Source organism: Cucurbita maxima, unplaced genomic scaffold, assembly GCF_002738345.1.
Source record: "Cucurbita maxima cultivar Rimu unplaced genomic scaffold, Cmax_1.0 Cma_Scf00125, whole genome shotgun sequence".
Taxonomy (NCBI): domain Eukaryota; kingdom Viridiplantae; phylum Streptophyta; class Magnoliopsida; order Cucurbitales; family Cucurbitaceae; genus Cucurbita; species Cucurbita maxima.
Window position 1 is genome coordinate 108,386 of NW_019272141.1, and position 24,136 is coordinate 132,521.

A 24,136-nucleotide genomic window follows, 5' to 3' on the forward strand; every position below is an offset into this window, starting at 1 on the left:
TTTGTGGATGGGATTTATTCCCGATTCTCTTTAATCTCCACAAAAGAATAAGTCAAATTGACCATTTGACTTTTACATAATTTATGAAATTAAACATAGATTTTTTAAACAAATGTTGATGTGCTTGAGTGGCTAATGCGATAGGTTTGAAATCAATTGAGTTTTTTTGTGCGTAGGTGTTGTTGACATATTTTTTTGAATCTTCTTGGCAATAGGCTCATTTGGAACACCGTGATTCTTATCACTAGACCTTAGAAAGTCTCATGTACATCTTTGGACGTCTCGCACTTTGCGGCGTCACCTCTCTATCTTCCTAAGGCTAGTAAGCTATAAAATGACCTCTCTCGGCCTCCTCACAATAACTTGCATGTAGCATAGGCATAATAATAGTTACCACGTAACCCAAGGCAAATATAATATTCACACGCTTTACATCATATCATAACCTACTAAAGAGGGTTAGACTGAATACCTGGTCGTGGAGAGGCGCGTTGTCGAGTTGAGTCTGTAACGGAATCGAAAAAAAGGGGGTCGTAGGCAGAGCCAAAAACTGAGCCAAAATTTTCGCTCGCACACAACCCACAAAGGGAAGTCGAAGGCTGGGATACCATAGAACTCGACCCCGACCTTCAACCACCCCGAAACGACCTGCAAAGAACGAAAACAGTGAAAAAAAACGAGAAGGAACAGAAAACTCCGACGAAACTCCGGCAAAGCCGAACCATACGAGATCAACGTCAAAACCTCCACTTTACCTCACAAAAGTAATCCCATAACCTTTTACACCCATCATGAGTAGATTTAGATGAATCATTTATGTTGAACACCATCGAAAAGGAAGACGGAACGTCGGACTTTCGAACTTCTCTAGATCTGGGAGTGTGAGGCCCTTACAAACGAAATCTGTACCGAAAATGGGGTTAGAGTGAAGAAGAGACACGGGCACAGAGAAAAAAGGAGGAGAAAAGGACGTCGAGACAACGTTATCGAGGAGAGAGAAAGGTCGCCAAAAAAATGTGCAGGCAATCGAGCAAAGAGGACAAAGTTCGGCCCGAGGCTTGGATCCCGTAACCCAAACCGAACCTAGTCCCCTCAAATCAGCCCAAAGCTCATAAGCCCAGCTCACCTACATTTTTCCTTCACCTGCGAACGACCTGTCACCTACGAACGACCCAACACCTACGAATGGCCTGTCACCCACGAACGGCCCATCACCCGCGAACAACCCATCACCCGCAAATGGCCAGTCACCCGCGTATGACCCAAAACCCGTGAGCAATCTGAAAACCCGCGCCTCGACCCGAGACCCCTGCACACACGTCGCTCTCTGATTGTGCCACGTGGCACGTCTGCAGCGCGGCTCCCCTAGGCTCCGGCGGCTCAATCGGCTCGGTGGCGGTTTCTCGGCTCCGACGACTTATTCAGCTTGGGAAACCTATTTCCAGCCCGTTTGTCACCGTTCCGACCATCCCGGACTTAGTTTCGGCCCTATTTAAGGTAAAATAGAACATTTTAAGTTAGTATTTCACAAATTCAAGTTGGGAATTAATTATATTTGTGAAATACTAACGAAAGTGACGAATGAACCAATAGCAACCGACCACCAATGGAAGTGTAGAACGATCACGAGGAGCTAGGAGCTTACATTATATTCTAGGGAGTACTTCGGCTAAAGCCTACCAAGTAAGTGGCTCACCCATCGTAGTTTACGCATTATTTGCTTTATGTTGGCACGTGCCCGTGGATTTGCACGTGTCATTAAATTGTATGCTAGTTTAATGTGCTTAAGTATTAAATCATGCGAACGTGAATGCATGCTATGTATGGCGCTTAGCTTGGAACGTGAATGTATGTCGTTGATATGCTAGGATACCACACTCTTTCTTGTCTTGTTCTTGTTCTTGTTTCTTATTCTAAGTACTTAGGCCCACTTGTTCTTGACTTGGTGATATGAACCAAGAGACATCAATCATACAATATGCTTCAATGAAGATGTGAAGAAAATATTGTTGAAATTATCAAAAGATATTTCAATTCATGCCACATTGAATAAGAATGAAGTTTCATGTTATAAATTTTACTGTTGAGACTGATTTTCTTTTCATTCAATGACCTAGGTAACTCGATCTTAATCCTAAGCTAACCATGAACTCCTGTTTATTCGGAATTATTCTTAGATTTTCATGGGTGAGAGTGGCTCAAGTTCGCCGACTCAATAGCCCTCCCATTTCAGGGGTAAGACTGGGTAAATGGCTGGGAACGTGGGGTGCAAGATGGAATTCACTCCTACCCACTTTTAAGGATAGAAGAGAGGTAGTTCCCTTAAGTACTGACTCCAAGTCTTGAACAAGGGGCCCCACCCTCTCATTGGCCTGAGAGGGATTCGGTTTACTGGTTGGACCACAAACCAATTGTTCATTAGAGAATCGGTGAGACATAAGAAACAAGAAGTAACTTCAGGAGTAAAATGGTAAATTGATCCAGCTCTAGTTACGAACAACCTGTGAAGGATCGACTTACTAATCATGGTTATATCAAATGGACAGAAATATATCTATAGTGAGGGGAGTGCAACTACTAGGCTATAGTGGAATGTCCTAGTAGTTAACGAATGTTGGTTAACAAAGTTAATGAGTTTAACCGGTTAATCTTGGATCGTTGGAGCCCATGATCTAGAGGTCCATCAGGTCCTTCTGCTAGCTCATATCGGACTAAACCATAGAGCAGTGTGACGAGTGAGTTCAAAGTGTTCGAATTCAAATTATGAAGAATGCGCTACATATATACGATATATTTAACCGCATTTTTGTTTTATTTACAAGATAAACAAAAAGAGAGAATCTGAGATATTTAAATAAGATTTAAATATCTTAATCAAATATATGTCGGAATTGATTGAGATTGGCATTTGAATTAATATTAAATATTAATTAAATGGTTTAATTAATATTTAATATTAATTAAATAGTTGAATTAATATTAAATATTAATTAAATAGTTTAATTAATCATTTAATATTACTTTATTTGAAATTAATAATTCAAATGGATTGTTGAATCAAAAGAAGAAAGTCAAAATGTTGACTTCAATTAATGGAAAAATCCATGTTAGTGGAATTTTGAGGTGTCAAAATTTGGTTTAACTAAACTTGCATGCTTGCCAAATAAACCTCACAAATTTGAGTGGAATTTTGAGTGTCAAAATTTGGTGATCTCAAATTTGCAAGAACATGCAAACATGACTCTATAAATAGAGTGATCATTATACATGAAATGTCTTCTTCTTGGTAAAAAACCTTGAGAAAAACCTCTCACAAACACTCTCTTCATATATACAAAATCTCCCCAAGTTTAGTCACTCACCGGATTCCACAATCCCGTTCTAAGGTCGGAGGGTAGTGGAGAAAGGAATTTGAACTACAAAAGGTTAGTATTCAAACCCATTAAGTTTTAATACTTATGAACATGCTAGTTATTTACTATAATTGATTTTCTAAAAGTGCCTAAGATCTAAATTTCTTCCGCATGTGTTATATTAGCACCATCAATGATGACACGTGCTCGTGGTTTTGCACGTGTCATAGATCATGTATGTATGTCGTTATGAAATAGTACGAAAATACTATGCAATATGATTTGTTGAAAACGTTCTTGGGATATATTATGTGACTGTTATGATATATGATATGATTTGTGCACGATATGGATTATTGTGTCTGAAAGCATAAAAACGATATGATATGAGTTATATGTTTGATGAATGATATGATTGACATGAGAAATGACAACTAGCATGAAATACAACACCGGCAAATGCATGAAAGTTATGATAAATGATATGATAAAAGTTATGAAATATGATATGAAAAATGTTATGATATGAAGAAGACGCTAGTGGGATTGTATTAAGGATAATTAAAATGGAAAGATATTGGGACCTCGTGCATTATTGTGTGCTGATGCATCGGGGGTAACCCTATTCCTTTACGGTAGTCTAGATGTGTATGCTAATAGGTAGGGGAACGATCATTATGTTTGACATCCGGAAGGTCGCTACTCCTAACGGGTGTCTAGCATCAACAACTCCTAAAGAATGCTCGTCAGACTATAAATGAGCCTAGGAGGTGTGCGAACGACTAGTAGGTCCATACTCACACATGTGGGCCTGTGTAGAGAAATTAATTACACATCCAAGTTGCACCGTTAGGATAGCCACCTTAGAAAAATAAACTATTATAATAGGTCCCATGCAAGTAACTATGTGTCTTTGTATTTTAACCTCAATAGGGGATCGCTTACTGAGTATTTCTTAAAATACTAAAGTCAAGTGCTACTCTATTTTTCAGGTAAAGGCAAGGCGCTTCTGTATGATCGCAATCATGAGACTGTGACAGATGCTTGGATAGTTTCGTATTTAATTTTTAGTAGACCATAGGTTAGTATAGGTTAATTGCATTTCCATTTAGTAACATATAAATTAGTTTAGAACATTTCACTTGGATTGTTTTTCATTTTATTTCTATTTGTATTAGTTTATTCAATAGTATTTTCCAATCCAAAACTAAATCTTTTGAGCTAGATTTAAGAATTATAATGAAACTTTACCAAATTAACGTAAGTAGAGATTTGAAAACAAGACTTACTAGTTCAAATTTTTCTAATGGCGAACTTTTCTTCATGTGCCTGAAAGGTTGATGGATGTTATCGTTGGCCTCCGGGTGCTTGATGGATGTTATCGCCCCATTAAGCATACGTGTGACTGTACGCATGAATATTTATATATTAACTTCAAGTGATTAAATGTGTAATTCTCCCGGTAGAGAGTAGGTAAATAAAACAAATTAAGACTAGGGTTAGGGTATTAGTTTGGCTAGACGGTAGCCTAAGATGGAATGTCTCTAGTAGTCCGAGCGAGTAGAAATTTACAAGACAACCAGAGTTGTGGCCCTAGTTCTCTTAATGATTCAAACTCAGGTAGTCAAATTTGAGAAACTTGAAGACCTGAATCCATGTCTAACATAGTTTTGTTTTAAATGTTTTGTTATGAACTCTATTTTGATATAATGTAAAGATATTGTATATTATGTTTAAAATTGTTTATTTATTATTATTATTATTTTTTTTTTTTGTAAAAACTCTGTCGTCTTTTTATACTATGGAGTCAACTCTAGTTGCAATCTATGCGTCGTTCTAGCTCAAAAATGAAGTCATGAAAATAATGGTATTAGAGCCAAAGGTTTCTCTATGATCCAGCTCAAGGGACACCTTACCGAGACCAAGCAAGTACACCTCTAAGACTTAGGTCAAGTATTCCCAAGGTTATAAGTTATTGGGTGCATGATTGTAGGGTTATTATTTATGATAAGATTTGAGATAACCTTAAGACCCTGACCATAAGTATCCCCTTGTTCTTGCTTAATCCTTTAATTTCTTTCCTTTTAATCGTTTGGATCTTTCCTGGGCGGCTTATTCTTGTTAGAGCTAATTCCCTTCATTTTTTGGGTGTTACGCCCGCAATCGTCAGTGTGCTTTAGAAATCTGAAACGAAACATGGGTCTGGAACGGTAGTCCCATCCATGACTTTGTGAATTGATGGGAGAGCGAGGAAAGACAGGAAGAATGAAAAAGGGATCAAAATTCAACGGCGAGGAGCTCTTGAGAAGACAAATAAAAGTTTCGGTAAATTCACATATAGCCATGTGTTGAAGAAAATATCCATCGGGTCGGGTCAGATTCTTGTAAACCGTGATTACAACCTCTGACTCAAATTAAGACAAACCGAAGCCTCGACCCATGACTAGTGCGAAGCCCAGCATCCAGAACAAATCCCTGAAGCCCACCTGTAATGCTCGGCCCACCTGTACCATTGATTGCATGACCCACTACCACTAGAATTTTTTCACAAAATGATTAAGTTATGATAGACGGTAGTGACTCTAGATAAGTAGAAATCTAGGGTCGTTATAGTATTCTTGTTTGAACCGAAGGACATGCTCCTTATATTAGAAATTTAGGTTAGATGGGCACAAATTAAGTTAAAAAAGACATAGATTAAGAGATAAAAAAATTGATCTTGCCACTTTTTTTTTTAACAAAAAAAATAATAATAATAACCCGGAGTTGTAATAAACCATAAAGCATTAAAGAATTCTTCACTTTTGAACTTAAAGTATTAAACTTCTATTTAAACATTCAAACTGTAATTATTTTTTTATAAATCGCAATAGAAGTTGAATATCAATGATTGACTTTTTTTTTCCATTGTATATTATACTTCCCGTGGTTGAACTGTTTTTTAAAAAAAAACCATCAATTATATAAATTTAGAGATATATATAAACGTACATATATATATAAAGACGGTGTCGTTGAAAATTTGAAATCATACATCACCCTTATTTACCTAAATCATTGACCTTCAACTTGCAATAGACCGTTAGAGGTTCTCCTTCCTTATAATTGAGAATTGTCACTTTCCAAGGTGACCCCCGAGATTGGAGAGATAAACAAGTGAAGGCATTAAAAGTAGATGCAAAAGTAAACAACAAAATCACACAGAGACAATTCATAGCATTCATTTTTTGATGTTTTAGAATCTATAATGGCCCTAGATTCCTATTTAACCTAAAGCCGCTACTATATACATATCATAAAATATTTTATGGGAAAATACTTCATTCAAAACTTTATCATAAAACGTTTTTGTGGACTTACATGTTTTCTAGAAGGTCTTTAAAATAAAATACCAAAAATTAAAATGACATAAAGTAAAACTGCCCTATACTAACCTATATGCAACAAAATTAAATGCATACTAACCTACATTGTAGAGTCTACGAAATTAAAATTTTGAAAACTCCCCAATCGTCAGCCGTGCAGGGGAGCCTTGCCTCTACCTGAAAAATAAGAGTAGCACATGACTTGAGTATTTTGATAAATACTCAGTAAATCACCCTACTATTGGGATTAAATGCAAGCACATGCAATCATGAGTGGGACCTATCATATCAATCTATATTTCTTAGGCAGCTAAACTAAGCGGGGTCAATTTGATGTGTATTTACTGCTCTACACACAGTCTACACGTACGAGTATGGACCCACAAGTCGGCTCGTACACCTCTTGGGCCCCTTTCTTGTTAGGCGAGCATTATCTGGGAGCTGTTGATGTCGGACACCCATTAGAAATAGCAACCTTCGTAGCATTATAACAAATATAATGGTCGTTTCCTTGTCCTGTAGTGTACGCGTTCGTACCATCGCTAAAGATGAAGGGGTATCCCCCGATGCATGAACACACAATGATACATGAGGTCCCAACATTTTTCTTTGATGGAGTTAATATAACTAGCTTGTTCATAATTATTAAAACTCAAGGTCTTTGAGTACTAACATTTTGTAGTTCAAATTCCTTTTTACTCACGAACTAGTTTCGAACAACCACTAGTGTCTTCTCCGCTATTCTCCGGTCTTAGAACGGGATTGAGGAATCCGGTGAGTGACTAAACTTGGAAGGGATTTAGTATATATGAAGAGAGAGTTTGTGGGAGTTTTTCCGAGATTTTTTAAAGGGAGAAGTTCCATGTACCTTAATCACTAAAACATTAATTTTTCTATTTAATTAATATTTAATATTAATTCAAATGCCAATCTCAATCAATTCTGACATATATTTGATTAAAATATTTAAATATTGTTTAAATATCTCATATTCTCTCTTTTTGTTTAATTCGTAAATAAAAAAAATGCAATTAAATATATCGTATATATGTAGCGCATATTTTCTAATTTGAATTCGAACTCACTCATCACACTATTCTATGGTTTTGTCAGATATGAGCTAGCAGATGGATCTAATGGACCTATATTTCATGCTCTCCAACTATTCAAGATTAACTGGTTAAACTCATTAACCTTGTTAACCAACATTTGTTAACTACTAGGACACTCCACTATAGCCTAGTAGTTGCACTCCCCTCACTATAGATATATTTTTGTCCATTTGATATAATCATGATTAGTAGGTCGATCCTTCACAGGTTGTGCATAACTAGAGCTGGGTCAATTTATCGTTTTACCCTTCAAGTTACTTCATGTTTCTTATGTCCCACTAATCCTCTAATGAACAATTGGTTTTTGGTCCAACCAAAAACCAAATTCCTCTCAGGCCAATGAGAGGGTAGGGCCCCTTGTTCAAGACCTGGAGTCAGTACTAAGGGAGCTACCTCTCTTCTATCTTTAAAAGTGGGTAGGAGTGAATTCCATCTTACACCCCACGTCCCCAGCCATTCACCTAGTCTTACCCCTAAAATGGGAGGCCTATTGAGTCGGCGAACTCGAGCCCCTCTCACACATGAAAATCTAAGGATAATTTCGAATAAACAGGAGTTCATTGTTAGCTCAGGATTAAGATCGAGTTACCTGGGTCATTGAATGATAAGAAAATCAGTCTCAACAGTAAACGACATTATAAAGTGAGAGTGATTTTCTTCATGGTTCGATCTTATGCAATAGTCATTGCATAGGACACCCCCACTCACATGTCTCCACATGTACAATTTAGTGATCACATTGTTTATGTCATATAGAAAAGTGGGCCACATCCATAGTGTCCCAGGATAAGGTACTCAACTATATCCTTGTACTATAGATCATTTTGACTATATACTTGAACTTGATCCACTCGTATGTCTCTACATATAGTTCAAGTAATCATCCTATAGTCAAAGTGTTCTTAGTTTATTGTATTTAGATTAATAATCGTAAAATTCACTTTATTCAATAGCAATCTTTACTGAATAAACATCAATAATAATTTTATTGAAAATAGAATATGTTTTTGTTTACCAACTATGAGTTTTATTTCATAAAACCCAACAAACTCCCACTTGGATTAAAACTCTAGTGGGGTTTTATAAAGTTGAGTAGAGAGAAATACATAAATACAATAAAGTAGGGCATCACATACTCATGCCTTTTCTCCCACTTACCCTAGATTACATAACTCGTAGTTCTATACTCACTAGGTGCCCTTCAAACACTTTAGCCGTGAGGGGCTTTGTAAATGGATCAGCAATGTTGTGCTCTGAATCTATTTGTGTGATGATCACATCTCCTCGTTGCACAATCTCCCTTATGAGATGATATTTGCGCTCAATATGTTTTCCTTGCTTATGATTTCTTGGTTCTTTTGAATTTGCAACTACTCTACGGTTGTTACAATAAAGAGTGACGGGAAGATGCTTATTTGGAACGACTTCCCAATCAGTTAAGAACTTCCTAAGCCATACAGATTCTTTCGCTGCTTCACAAGCAGCAAAATACTCAGCCTCCATGGGGCAATCAACAATGCAACCTTGCTTTATGCTTCTCCATATTATTGTTCCTCCGTTCAGAGTGAAGACAAATCCTAGTGTCGATTTCCTCGAATCTACATCGGTCTGAAAATTTGAGTCAGTGTACCCTATAAGGTTCAAATCTTTAGCACTGTATATTAGCATATAGTCCCTCGTTCTCCTTAGATACTTAAGGATATTCTTAACGGAAGTCAAATGAGCACGTCCCGGATTGGACTAATATCTGCCGACAATTCCCACAGTATATTTTAGGAAATCACAACCAATTATATTTTAGATCTCCTAATTCTGAATGATTTAGATTGTCAATAATTTTATATGAATTATAGAAAAAGAATACAACAAAATGAATTGATTAAATTAAAAGCTAAGAATATAATGGTTAACTAAAGGAAGACAAAGTAAATAAGAAAAAATGAAATAGATATGGAAATTAAAAATACTGTTACCGGAAAAAGAAAAGAAAAAAGAAAAAAAAAATAAAAATAGAATGGGAAGATTTGGAGTAGGAATATATTAACAAAATTTGCCAAAATATCATAATTTAACCATGGGCAATGTAAATTAGAGAAATAATTTTATGGAGTTCAAACTTGAAACTGATGTCATGGGCTCACATAGGTTGACTTGAATTTCAATGGACTTTCATTAAGGATAACGACAGAATATTGGCCTAAGCTAACCAGGTAATGATTTTACTATCGGCATGGTTATATTTGATGTTGACACGTGCCCTATGGTTCTGCACGTGTCATCTTCATAGTCCAACCCCTCTCTTTGGGTATAATCCTTTACTACAAGTCGAGCTTTAAAGGTCTATACCTTACCGGTTAGGTCTTGTTTCCTCTTATAGATCCATTTACAACCAATAGGTTTTACCCCATCTGGTTGATCTACAAGTTCCTAGACTAAATTGAAGTACATTGACTCCATTTCAAGATTCATGGTTTTAATCTACGGATCTCTATCTTCATCATTGATTGCTTGTTTATAGGTCAATGGATCCTCAACGCCATCATCATGTATGATGACTTGAGTTTCTGCCAAACCCAAGTAACGATCCGGTTGAGTTATAACCCTCCCACTACGTCGAGGCATTCTCAACTCTTGAGAATGATGTGATTGACCAGAAGTGCCATCTCCATCAACAACTCTTGTTGTTTTACCAGTAGCTTCTTTATAAATCTCACTTAATACTAGTTTGCTACGAGGTTGATGGTTTCTTACGTGGTCTTCCTCTAAGAATGTAGCGTTTGTTGATACAAACTCTCTATTTTCTTGAGCGTCATAAAACAACCACCTTTCGTCTCTTTGGGGTATCCTACGATAAACATAATTTTGAACGACGTTCTAATTTCTTAGGGTTTTGCAACAACACATGTGTTGGGCATCTCAAAATCCTGAAGTGACGTAAACTACCTTTATGCCCTTTCCATAACTCACAAGGTATTTCTGAAACACTCTTAGAAGAAACCATGTTCAAAATGTATGTAGCAGTCTCCACTACATATCCTCAAAACAGATCAGGTAATTGAGCAAAACTCATCATAGATTGAACCATGTCTAATAGAGTTCTATTTCTCCTTTCAGATACACCATTTTGCTGAGGCATACTAGGGGCTAAGAGTTAAGACGTTATTCCATGTTCTATCATATAGTCCTGAAATCTTAAGTCCATATACTCTCCAACTCGGTCTGATCGAAGTGTTTTAATAGTTTTACCTAATAGATTCTCAACCTCAGTCTTATACTCTTTGAATTTTTCAAGAGCTTCAGACTTGTGATGCATTAGGTAAAGATAGCCATACCATGAATAATCATCAATAAAACTGATGAAATATTCATACCTTCCTCATACTTTGACATTCATTGGACCACAGAGATCTGTATGCACAAGTTCTAAGGTTTCTTTAGCTCAATAACCTTTTTCGAAAAACGGTCGTTTATTCATTTTACCCTCAAGACAAGACTCACATGGAGGTAAAGAGTTGTCTTCTAACTCATTTAGAAGTCCTCTTTTAACCAATCTCTCAATCGTATTGAAATTAATGTGGCCTAGTCTTAAGTGCCAAAGATAGGTATTGGGAGAAAGCTTTTGTCGTTTATTTTGAGTTTCAGCTGTTTTAAACATCTCGGTTTTTAAAATAGCCTTTTTTTCGCTCCATTTTAACATATATAAGTTGTTTTCTAGTTTTGTGGAACAAATATGAATACCTCTTTTGCAAATGAACACTTCGTTGATTTCAAAAGATAGTTTATACAATTGTTCTAATAAACAAGAGATAGATATTAAATTTCTTTTCATTTTAGGAACAAAAAGTACAATATCTAATATAATGAATATATCTCCAAAAAATAATTTTAAATTTCCTAATGATCTTGTTGAGACAACCTCTCCTATTCCAACCCAAAGTGTTATCTCGCCGTCCGCAAGCATTCTTCAGGAGCTAGTTTTCTGGAAAAAAGAACAAATATGATTAATGACCCTTGAATCTAGTATCCAAGTTGAGTTATAATACTCTACTAAACATATTTTTACAACGAGTAAATCATATTTATCTTGTTGTGTCTTTTTGACTTTCTTCTCTGCAAGGTATTTTGGGCAATTTCTCTCAGTGCCCGTTTTCATTGCAATGGAAACATTTCCCTTTATCTGCTTTTTGAACCTTGTGTTTGTGGTCAATAGGAATCTTATTTTCCCCGTTACCCTTCTTCTTTATCAAAACACTTTTAGAAGTTGAACGTCCAGACTTATTTTTTAGGACGATCCTCGTAGTAATTTCTTAGAGATAACAACATTTGCTTCTCCTGTTTGTCTCTTGTTCGTTAAGAGAGATTGATAAGTCTTTAGCTCATTAAGAAGAGCAGTCAAGTTATTTTCTATCTTGTTCATCATCACATTTGTGCGGAACTGAAAGAAGTTCTTTGGAAGAGACTCCATGATAAAACTGACTTGACTCTTCTCATCAATGACAATGCCATTTTCTTCTGCCACATTGAAATGGACCATGATGTCCAGGACATGTTCTCTAACTGAGGTCCCTTCTTTCATACAGTAGTTGTAAATGTATTTTATGGCGTTATGTCTAAGGGAGAAGAACGGTTGTCCAAACATCCCTTTCAGAGATTCCATAATCTCTTTAGCAGTACCCATGACATCGTGTTTCTTAGCCAAAACATCAGATATGCTGTCTAAAATGTACAGTCGGGCTTTGTCATATGCCTTTGTCCATCTGTCATATGCATCCCAAACTGTTCGGTTTGCATTTGAGCTGGGGTTTGGAGGACATTCCTCAGTTAAAACAAACCTTAAATTATCAATTACAAGTATTGTGTTTAGGTTTGATTTCCAAGTTGCGTAATTGTTGTCGTTTAATTTCTCAGAAGCGAGTAATTGTACTATTGAGTTTGTCATGCTGTGATATAAAGAAAATTATATTACTTATTTGATTTAATCCTGTTTAATCCAATCAGGTTTAGCAAATGTAATAATGTACCCAAAAATTATTAATTTGCAATGATACTTTAGTGAGTTAGAGCAACTGCTACCGAGGGGCAGTTAATCACTTCTTCATTCAACCAAGACATTCTTGACTTAAACACTAATCCTAGAATAACTCTTGTTCCTAGTAATCGCTATTTTGGTCAAGAATATACTAACTCTTAGTAATTCTTCGTAAGTGTGACCCACCAATTTCAGACCTCAGAGATTGGTCCCAACAACGCTATCGAATATAAAAAAACCAAAGTTGGGAATGGACCTAAGAAATCCTATCCATTTCTGGAGTTTGCGTTGTTTCGACTCCCATGTTACGACCCTCCGAATGGGTAGTTGCTCTAGGGCAACATGCAGGTGGAACATGGGAATCTCATAGTGCAACCTAGTGGTGGAGACCATAGGACGTGTTGATATACTTCCTTCTCCCACTTATTATAAATACTTTCTCTATTCACCTTGTTATTGACTTATGCAAATACTTTCTAAATGGAAGACGCTCCTAAGGCGACACGAGGTCGAGCATGAATCTCACGGTGTGAATTTTTCAGAGAGCGTAAAAGGAAAATGATGTATCTCATATACCTTTTTCCTCCCACTAAGTATTTTAGATGGTTGGGTATACTCATTACTTAGGTATATTCCAGCTAATTAAATATAACTTAAGTCTAGGTTTTTTTCTAAAACTTATATCACTGAAGCATGCTCATAAAACTTGGCTAACTAAGCTCAAGTACTAGTCTGATTTCCAGGTAGTAGGTGTTTCGTAAACCATCAACTTAAGTACCTCGAGTCTTAGACAAGATTGTGCTAGGTGAGCTTTCTTGTAATAGCAATTTTATAAGACATCGACCTATTTTAACTATTAAAATTGATTGTGCTTGGTTCTTAACCTAAGTGAGCATGCACTTATCTTTATTATAGACTTTAACGTCTATCTCATTTTATGACGTTGAAAATAACCTATAACATGCATCTAACATGCTTTTTATAACAATTATATAATCATTCATTCCATGCAATAATATAACAATTTATATCTATCACTCATGGAACCCTCAACATGCATACTATACATTATAACACTTATAACATACTTGGAATGCATGATGCTTAGCATATGGTGGGATTTTAAATCTATATGACATACTTTATGCATATACATTTTCTATTTCATTAAAACATACATTCATAATGCATAAATAATTAAACACGCTAAAGTGGATTGGTTTTGGCATTTTAAAGCAATTAACTAAATTATTACATTGAACTGGTCCCGAGGATCATGAACCGAGTGAACCAACCCTTAAAAGCGCTGAACAGTACCCGAACGATAGAAAAAACACCCGAACCGCCTCTTCCATCTTCTTCTTCGGTTCAGCTTGCTTTCTCTTCCATTTTCGATCAATTACAACCTAAACTGGACTCTAATGACTCCATAAAAATTACATACCTTTCTTCACTCATTAAAGCCCATAAACATTAGGCTTGTTAAATAATTGTATCAAATGGAAGAATAAAAAAAATGCCAAAACCAAAAACATCCACTTTAGAAACCACAAAATTTCATTCATGAAATGGTACCCACCATGTTGAAATTAATGTAATTAAAGTGCCTAAAACTTGCTCTGATATCAATTGATGGAGTTAATATAACACATGCGGAAGCAATTTGGATCTTAGGCACTCTTAGAACATCAATTATAGTAAATAACTAGCATGTTCATAAGTATTAAAACTCAAGATGTTTGAGTACTAACCTTTTGTAATTCAAATTCCTTTTTACTCATGAACCAGTTTCGAACCACCACTAGTGTCTTTTCCACTATTCTCCGGCCTTAGAATGGGATTGAGAAATACGGTGAGTGACTAAAATTGAGAGGGATTTAATATATAGGAAGAGAGAGTTTGTGAGATTTTTTATCAAGGTTTTTCCAAGGGAGAAGTTCGATTTACCTTGATCACTCTATTTATGTTTGCATGTTCATGCAAATTTGAGATGATGTAGCAAGTTTGTGATGATGAACCACCACTAGTCATGTTTGCATGTTCATGCAAATTTGAGATCACCAAATTTTGACACTCAAAATTCTACTTAAATGTTTAGGATGATGTAGCAAGCATACAAGTTTGAGTTAACCAAATTTTGACCCTCAAAATTCTTCTCAAATTTGTGGGGTTTATTTGGCAAGCATGCAAGTTTGGTTAAACCAAATTTTGACACCTCAAAATTCCACTAACTGAAATACGGATTTTTCCATGAAATGAAGTCAACATTTTGACTTTCTTTATTTTAATTCAACAATTAATTTCAAATTAAAGTAATATTAAATGATTAATTAAACTATTTAATTAATATTTAATATTAATTCAAATGCATATCCCAATTAATTCCGACGTATATTTGATTAAAATATTTAAATATTTAAATGTCAATCCCAATTAATTTGACATATATTTGATTAAAATATTTAAATCTTATTTAAATATCTCAAATTCTCTTTTTTTGTTTAATTCGTAAATAAAACAAAAATATGGTTAAATATATCGTATATATGTAGCGCATATTCCCTAATTTGAACTCGAACACTTTGAACTCACTCGTCACACTATTCTATGGTTTAGTCCGATATGAGGTAGTAGAGGAACCTAATGGACCTATATTTCATGGGCTCCAACGATCCAAGATTAACCGGTTAAACTCATTAACCTTGTTAACCAACATTCGTTAACTACTAGGACACTCCACCATAGCCTAGTAGTTGCACTCCCCTCACTATGGATTATTTCTGTCCATTTGATATAACCATAATTAGTAAGTTGATCCTTCACAGGTTGTTCATAACTAGAGATGGGTCAATTTATCGTTTTACCCCTGAAGTTACTTCTTGTTCCTTATGTCCCATTGATCCTCTAATGAACAATTGGTTTGTGGTTCAACTAGTAAACAAAATCCCTCTCAAGCCAATGAGACGGTGGGGCCCCATGTTCAAGACCTAGAGTTAGTACTTAAGGGAACTACCTCTCTTCTATCCCTAAAAGTAGGTAGGAGTGAATTCCATCTTGCACCCCACGTCCCCAGCCATTCACCCAGTCTTACCCCTGAATTGGGAGGCCTATTGAGTCGACGAACTCGAGACACTCTCACCCATGCAAGTCTAAGGGTAATTCCGAATAAACAGGAGTTCATGGCTAGCTCAGGATTACGATCAAGTTACCTAAGTCGTTGAATGAAAAGAAAATCAATCTCAACAGTAAACGACATTATAAAGTGAGTGATTTTCTTCATGGTTCGATCTTATGCAATACTCATTGCATAGGACACCCCCACACACATGTCTCCACATGTACAATTTAGTGATCACATTGTTTATGTCATATAGAAAAGTGGGCCGCATCCATAATTGTTTATGTCATATAGAAAAGCGGGCCACATCCATAGTGTCCCTAGGATAAGGTACTCAACCTTATCCCTGTACTAAATTATGTCATATAGAAAAGTGGGCCTCATCCATAGTGTCCCCAGGATAAGGTACTTAGCCTTGTCACTGTACTATAGATCATTTTGACTATATACTTGAACTTGATCCAAGTACTCAGCCTTATCCCTGTACTATAGATCATTTTGACTATATACTTGAACTTGATCCACTCTTCTATCTCAACATATAATTCAAGTAATCATACTATAGTCAGAGTGTTCTTAGATTATTGAATTTAGATTAATAATCATATAATTCACTTTATTCAATAAAAATCTTTAGTGAATAAACATCAATAATAATTTTATTGAAAATAGAATATGTTTTTATTTACAAACTATGAGTTTTAGGACATAAAACCCAACAAACCTCTCTAGAGTTTTCTTGTATATCATATCATTCTACCATAACTTTTCATGTGAATATCGGGTTTGTTCATTATTTCAATTCATCATGTTGCTTGTCAATCCTATCATATCATATATCTCATAATGTCAAACATATGTCCTATCATAAATATCATACAACATTGTATAGACATCCAATCACAGAATAACATCATCATACATCGTTCATCATCATCATACAATATAGTCACACATCATAAAAATAAAGAATAAATGACACATGCAGGGGCTACTAGGCACGTGTCGTCGTCATACATTAAACAAGTCATTCAACCTATCCGACAGTAAGGCCACTTACTTGGTTGGCCTTAGCGCCGACTTTCTCCATAAATTCAAGTACGTTTGCTTTTCATCCCTCGAAATTTCTTTTGGCATTATTTGTTGTTATTTCCTATTAGAATGTCCATCTTGTTTTGTTAGAAACTACAATTTCTTAACTCTGTTTAACATAAATCGAGAAAGTGAACCTTATACTGAATTTAATTTCCATAACAAGTTCAATTTCAGCTTTAGGATAGTTGGAACGATAAAAATTGGGCAAAATATCCTCTAGCGAGCCAAAGAGATGGATTTTCTGGCTGCAGGTGCGACATGTGGCGCCATGAGGTGTGAACGTGTGTTTTCCAGCGACCATGTTGTTTTTTTTTTTGGCCTTTACAGAATCTAATATTGTTTAATTCTCGAGAATGGTGTATAACTTTCAAATTTATTTCATTTTTGTGCTTGAAAATTTTCTATAAAATCTAGGCTTTGATATTAAGGCTGTAGTCAATATTTTATTATTCAATAACAACTTTATATTTTATTGAGATGTACTCATTTATATATTAAATGTTTCCATATATTTTAGAACTTAAATGATTAACAGACATTTTGTAACAGTAGTTCTATGCAAGCACACAACTTACGTAGAAAAGAAAAGATTTGATGTGAAGGAAGGCAAAGGTGATGGATTTGTCTAAGGACTCCATGGATGAATGAGTTCGAATACCTTTATTTTGCTATTATATAAAGAAAAACCCTTTTTATCTGCACGCCAAATGCAGTGGGAATAGTTGCATCGTTCTTCAAGCCAAATTCCCTTCTCTGGCCAAAAAACCTCGAACGAAAGCTTCCCATAATTGCTGTTAAAGTTGCACCAAAACAATGTTGTCTGCAAAACATTCTCTTTGAACTCCCAACTGTATTCCTGCTTGAACTGAAGAATATGCTCCCCTATATCAAAAAGTTATGTTAGATGGGCACAAATTCAATTGAAATAATGAAAAAAAATTAGAACTATAACAGCCTATACAATTACACAGTCAAACGTTCAATTAAATAAAAATTCTTAAATACCAATTTGTGCGGAATTCAACTAGTTGAGACACCATATACCCATCCATGAAGAGGTTAAGTATCATTCAACCTCTCCACGCCACATATTTATTAACAAAAAAATAACTTGTAATTGAATCCTTGAAATTGAGATATACATAAAACAATATGGTCTCATTGAATATTTGTCATAGTGCAACACCCTTATTTACCTAAATCGTCGTTTTTCGATTTGCAATGGGCTAGTAAAGGTACGTCTTGATAATTAAGAATCGTCACTTTCCATTGAGAATGTGGATATTGCATTGCAAAAGAAGTGAAAACGTTAGAAGTTGATGCAAAAGTAAACAATAAAATCATATAGAGATTATTTATAGCCTTCCTTTTTTATCAACTTAGAATTTGTGTGTTTCATTTGGATGGTTTTAAACTATATATATATATTTATATTTATGATGATTGCACTAAAACAAAGATACTTTTTAACAACTTTTAAAGATAGATTTGTAGGTAAAAAAAATTGAAAGGATATTAAGAGTGTTTGTTTGTTAGGTTAAGCTTTATTTAGCAAGGAATTACACATATCCCCAAATTTTGATTTTGTTTTGATTCTCTCCTTCTTATTAACATATCTATTTTTTTTCTCGTTTAACCTAAATAAAAAATTGATAAACATAGTTAAAAGAACCATTTATAACTCTAGTAATTAAGGAGAAAATATAGAAAATTCAACTGTCTAGTTTGTGTTTAACCCTACTTTGTTTTTCCATCTCCACACAAAATAGCAAATAAAAAAGAAATGATATTTACAACTATGCAACAAATATGATATCCAACCTCAAAACGTTCATAGAAATTAATTTTTATAATAGATATTAACCTTAAATCACCTTCTCAAACTGCTTTAACAGCGGGTTCAAAACAAGTATTTATTTATTTATTTTTTTGCTATATAATGAACCAAAATCCAAATTATTAAACATCAACAAAATTAAATTTGAATATTTTAAAAAAATGAAGACTCTAACCGTCGACTATTGATTCAATTCCCGAAAACCTGACACCAGCAAGCAAGGGAAAGATAGTTTGCTAGGGTTTCTCTCGCTATTTGCAGTTCCGTTCTGACTTTCCTTTGGCAGAATGAAGTGACTTTGATTTCCTACTTTTCTTAGTCTTCCACTTCCTTTCCCTACTCTTTGTAATTCTGTTTGCCAATGCATGCTTTTCTTTCTGGGCAAAACCATGCTAAGATCGCTTATTCACCATATTCCATACCAATTTGCATCTTGCATGCCCTACCCTATATTAAGGGTATTAGAAAACACGAACGGCATGAAATAAGGACTTTTTAACAAAACGAATTGTGCCACATCTTCCTTCTTCAAGACTTATTGGAAACAGCGGACCAAAAACAACCTTTCCCGTGGTGTGAGCTTCAAAAAGAATGGAAGTAGGATGTGCGTTCGTTCCTGTCCCATTGGTCGAGCGTCTTCAACTCTCTCCCTTCCGGTCGAGCACTTCGTTCCTGACTTGTAGCTTGGGTGTTATCTTATTGTTTGTTTTAGAATCAAGCATTAATATTAACACAGGAGACTGGATCTTCACATGGTTGAGACACCTGCACACAAATTGAACAGGCGCTGTAATTCTTGCCGGAAGCCTTATGCAGTCAATACCATGGCTGAGAATGCGAAGATAAACGGGTGATATACCACACCAATCCGTTGGAGTCGGCTACATGACGTCTGAGGCTTCGTCTTGACCTTCGGGTTACTCTACATCATAGCTGACTTCACAATGACAGATTCTTGCTTTAGGATAGGGCTTTATAGAAAAAGTACTCCCATTTGTAGTGGTGGTGTATCGGGAATACTTTAGCAGGTACCGTATCCTCTTTTTGAAGTGGTGGCGAATCGACTTTTTCGAGTGGTGGCTAATCACTTTTTCGAGTGGGACAGAATTGCGCCATTTCTGTATAATACTGCCGTGCAAATTACCTGCCCCTTGGTGACATTTCTTTTCTGTACCAAAACCATATGTCTCGGTTTGGGACCACAAGGCCAAGACAAAAGGAGGGCATTTCTCAGCAGAAGAGCGCTATACATGTTTTGCAGGATCAAACGGACAAGCTGTAGGGAAAATTGGCATTTACCAGATCGCAAATGGCAAGTAAATATTTACAATTATCAAACAAACTCAGTTTTAAATACATGAAAAACATAGATACATGAAAAACATTATGCACAGCGGCAAGAGGGGGTGGTCACGCCAACCTGTACGCTACAGCACCAATCCTCTCAAGGATTTCGAACGGACCTATAAACCAGGCTAAGCGTTACCCCTTTTCCCGAACCTTAACACCTCTCTCATGGGCGTTACGTACAGGAAAACATGTTCGCCCACTGCAGACTCGAGATCCTTTCTTCGAGTGTCAACGTAACTCTTTTGCTGGCTCTATGCAGTAAGTATCCATGATCCAATTTTCTGGACTGTCGCGTTGGTAACCTGAACTAATTTCGGTCCCATAAGTTATTGGGTTTCATCCTCTTCCTAAAACACTGGTGTCCGACACCTCTTCCCATATAAGACCTCAATGGAGCCATATGAGTTTTTGCTTGATAACGGTTGCTATGAGCAACTTCCATGAGGGATCAGTGGTCATCCCATGAACCCCCGAAATCCATCACACAAGCCTTGTGCATGTCCTCTAATACTTGATTCAACCTTTCCATCTGTCCATCTGTCTGATGATGGATTGCTGTATTGAGATGAGGTTGGGTGCTCGAGGCTTTCTGCAAACCTTTAAAAAAAAAAAAACCACGTCGAGTCTTAGGTAGATCGGATATGAGATTCATACTCACTTCCTCTCACTTCCACTGGGTATGTTTACGGGTTGTAGGATCCCTGTAGGGCGTTGTCTTGGGGCTTTCACCCACTGAGACGTTAGACAATGTCACACAAAATCTTTGATGTCTTTTTTTCATTCCTAGCCACCATTAACTGTTATACAGGTCCTGATCCATTTTTGTACTACTAGGGTGAAATGTGTAGAACGTGTCGTATGCTTCAGGCATAATCTCCTTAAGGATTTCCTTATCCCTAGGTACACACAAGTATCCCTGCCACAAAAGCCTGCATTCAGATGAAATTAAGAACTCCTGAGATATCTTAGCCTCTTGGGTGTCACAAACTTTGTGGAGCTGGGCATCTATAGACTTTACATCAATGATGCATTTACGAAGTGTTGGCTGTACTGTCAACTAAGCGAGTTATGCAGTGATGTTCTTAACTAATAAATCAATCTTAGCTCTTTGGATCTCCTCTTAAAGCTTGCTCTGTTGAGTGACCAATGCAGAGGTGTCGGCTGTCTTCCTACTCAAGGTATCAGCTACCACATTAGCCTTGCTAGGATGATATAGGATCTCAACATTGTAGTCTTTCACTAGCTTGAGCCACCTCCTTTGTCTCATATTCAACTCCTTTTGGGTGAAAAGAAAATATTTAAGGTTCTTGTGGTCAGTGTACACTTAGTCTCACCATACCGATAATGCTGCCATGACTTTTGTGCGAACACCATGACCGCTAGCTCTTTGTCATCAGTAGGATAATTCCACTCATATTCCTTTAAATATCTAGAGAAAGGAACGTAATTAATTTCTCATTCTGCATAAGCACTCAACTCAAGCCCTTAGCTGAGGCGTCACTATACGCTACAAAGAATGGTGCAGTCACCAACTTCTTTTTAAACTCTGGGAAGCTCTCTTCACAATCTCAAGTCCACACAAGGTTTTTATTTTTCTTTTTTTTTTTTTTTGTCAACTGAGTTATCGCAACCGACATTTTCGAGTAGTCTTAGAAAAATCTCATGTAGTAGCCAATCAAGCCCAAAAAGCCTCTTACCTCTAGTTGTCGGCCTTGGCACCCACATGACAGCGTCAACCTTAGTTGGATTCATGATAATTTCCCCTCTTGAGACAACATGTCATAAAAATGCTACTTCTCAAAGCCAAAATTCACACTTAGAAACGTTGACACATTCTCAAAACAGTCAAAGCCATTTGCAGGCGATCTTCATGCTCTACTTTGGTCTTAGCAAGGTCCACAGTTATTCCCTGCCTAGATACCACGTGTCCAAGGAAGGTCACCTCTTGCAGTCATAATTCGTTCTTTGTGAATCTGCAAGGAAGTTATGCTTGACATCTAGAATTATGGTTGTGGGAGGTGTGGTCATAGGTATATCATCTCGTACTGGGCCTTAAAAAGTCTCATGTACAGTTTTATGGGTTGGACGTCACGCACTCTGCGTTGTCACCTTTCTGTCTTCCTAAGGCCAGTAAACAAAAACATGACCCCTCTCGGCCTCCTCACAATAACTCGAATCTAGCATCAACATATAGGGAATTTTCACTTTTAACACCCTAATGTGTTAACCCAAAACGTACATCAAGTTTTTAGTGGCGTTACATCATATCATCACCCACTAAACAAGGTTAGACTGCGTACTTGGTCGCGGCGAGGCATGTCCTTGAGCTGAGTCACAGAGGTGTACGACTCTCTATCCTAGGAAAAGTCTACAAAATTAAAAACCCGACTACTCTGATACCAATCTATCATGACCCAATTTTCGAGGCTTCGAAAAACCGATCGGTGACTAAAATACAAAATTGAAAACAAATAAAATTGAAAAGAAGATAAAATAGGTAATGAAAATCTGATAAAATTTAAATCAAGAAAAAGGAGTCGATGACACTAGAATTAAATACAAAATTAAAGTTAAATATTACAAACGAGAAATACAATTATGAAAGAAAAATGCAAAAGACTCTAAAAGACCGACAAGGGACTGACTCTCCGGAACGACACCCCTTTGTGACAATGTAGCTCTCAAACAACTCCCCATCTCGACTGGTACTTGAAAAAAAAAAAGAAAGGGAAACGGGGTGAGTATAAAAATATACTCAGTAAGCAACCTCTTATAGACTCTTAATCGCATCCAAGTTAAGGAGAGAATCACCAACTATACTCTAGACCCTAGAGTCTCAGTACTCTCAGTACACAATTCAAGGCAGAAGAACTTAACCTTTGAAGCGGTATTCAACGTTTGAGGATGAGGTACTCCCTCATAACTACATGTACCACTCGTACAACCCAGTTAGAATTAGTCACTGCATGGTCAATATCCTTCCACAGGACAGACCCATCATGCAGGCGACCTTGACCCACTCACGTGATCAACATCTGACCTTGAGACGGATCCCCATGCAGTGTAGTCGATCTACCACTGAGTAACACTTCCCTAACAGGCGTCTCGCCAAGCTCAATAGTACCACAATGGAGTAGGAAGGGAAGAGTAACACCTCAATAATTGGCGTCTCACCTAGCTCAACGGTACCACACCGAAGTAGGAAGAGAAGAGTAACATCATCCTAACTGGCATCTCGCCTAGCTCAACGGTTCAACACTGGAGTAGGAAAGGAAGCGGAGCATACTCGAACGTTATACCAGATACTGTCACCTAAGAGGTCATCTCTCTACACTTCGAGGGCCTAATGTGGTTCCCTATATCTCAAGGGTAGTGAAAACTATTGAGTAAGGGGCCCTGGCTTCCAGATTCACTCAATCATGACTTCCAAGTCCATAACAGTCCAGGGTTAAAGGGTCTTTCCCTCTAAGCGTCGCTCACGACACCATAGACTGTAACATCAAGAGGGTCCCCTAACTAAACCCAACTCAATCCCTACAGGAGTTCACCCTAGGCATATCACAACACTATAGCTTATCAATCATATCATAAGTTCACACAATCATTCAAAAGGAGTTTATGTATGATTAACTACACATACAACCATACAAGCTCAATGGGGCAATATCATCCATCAACACCCAGAGTGCAGATACACAAATCCTCCAGTCCACCAGCATAGTATGAATAGATTAAAGCAGTAGAAAGATAGTCCAACAAGCATACAAACATCGAGTACGAAATCTCATAAAGGCAGCAAGTCCAACATATATATATTAGACTTTGTAAGTATAGAGGATCATTAGATCTAACCACCGAGGGATAATTTGTTCTAGCA

At 36.6% G+C, this 24,136-nt stretch overlaps 1 long non-coding RNA gene across 1 annotated transcript; it reads right to left on the reverse strand.

Annotated features, from left to right (window-relative positions):
- Positions 1-9,194: 9,194 nt before the first annotated feature.
- On the reverse strand, positions 9,195-22,647 carry LOC111473512. The gene is made up of 3 exons (XR_002715713.1): positions 22,534-22,647; positions 19,942-19,947; positions 9,195-9,205 (listed from the first exon to the last, which is right to left on the reverse strand). It is a non-coding gene; the product is annotated as an uncharacterized LOC111473512 (long non-coding RNA).
- Positions 22,648-24,136: the final 1,489 nt, after the last annotated feature.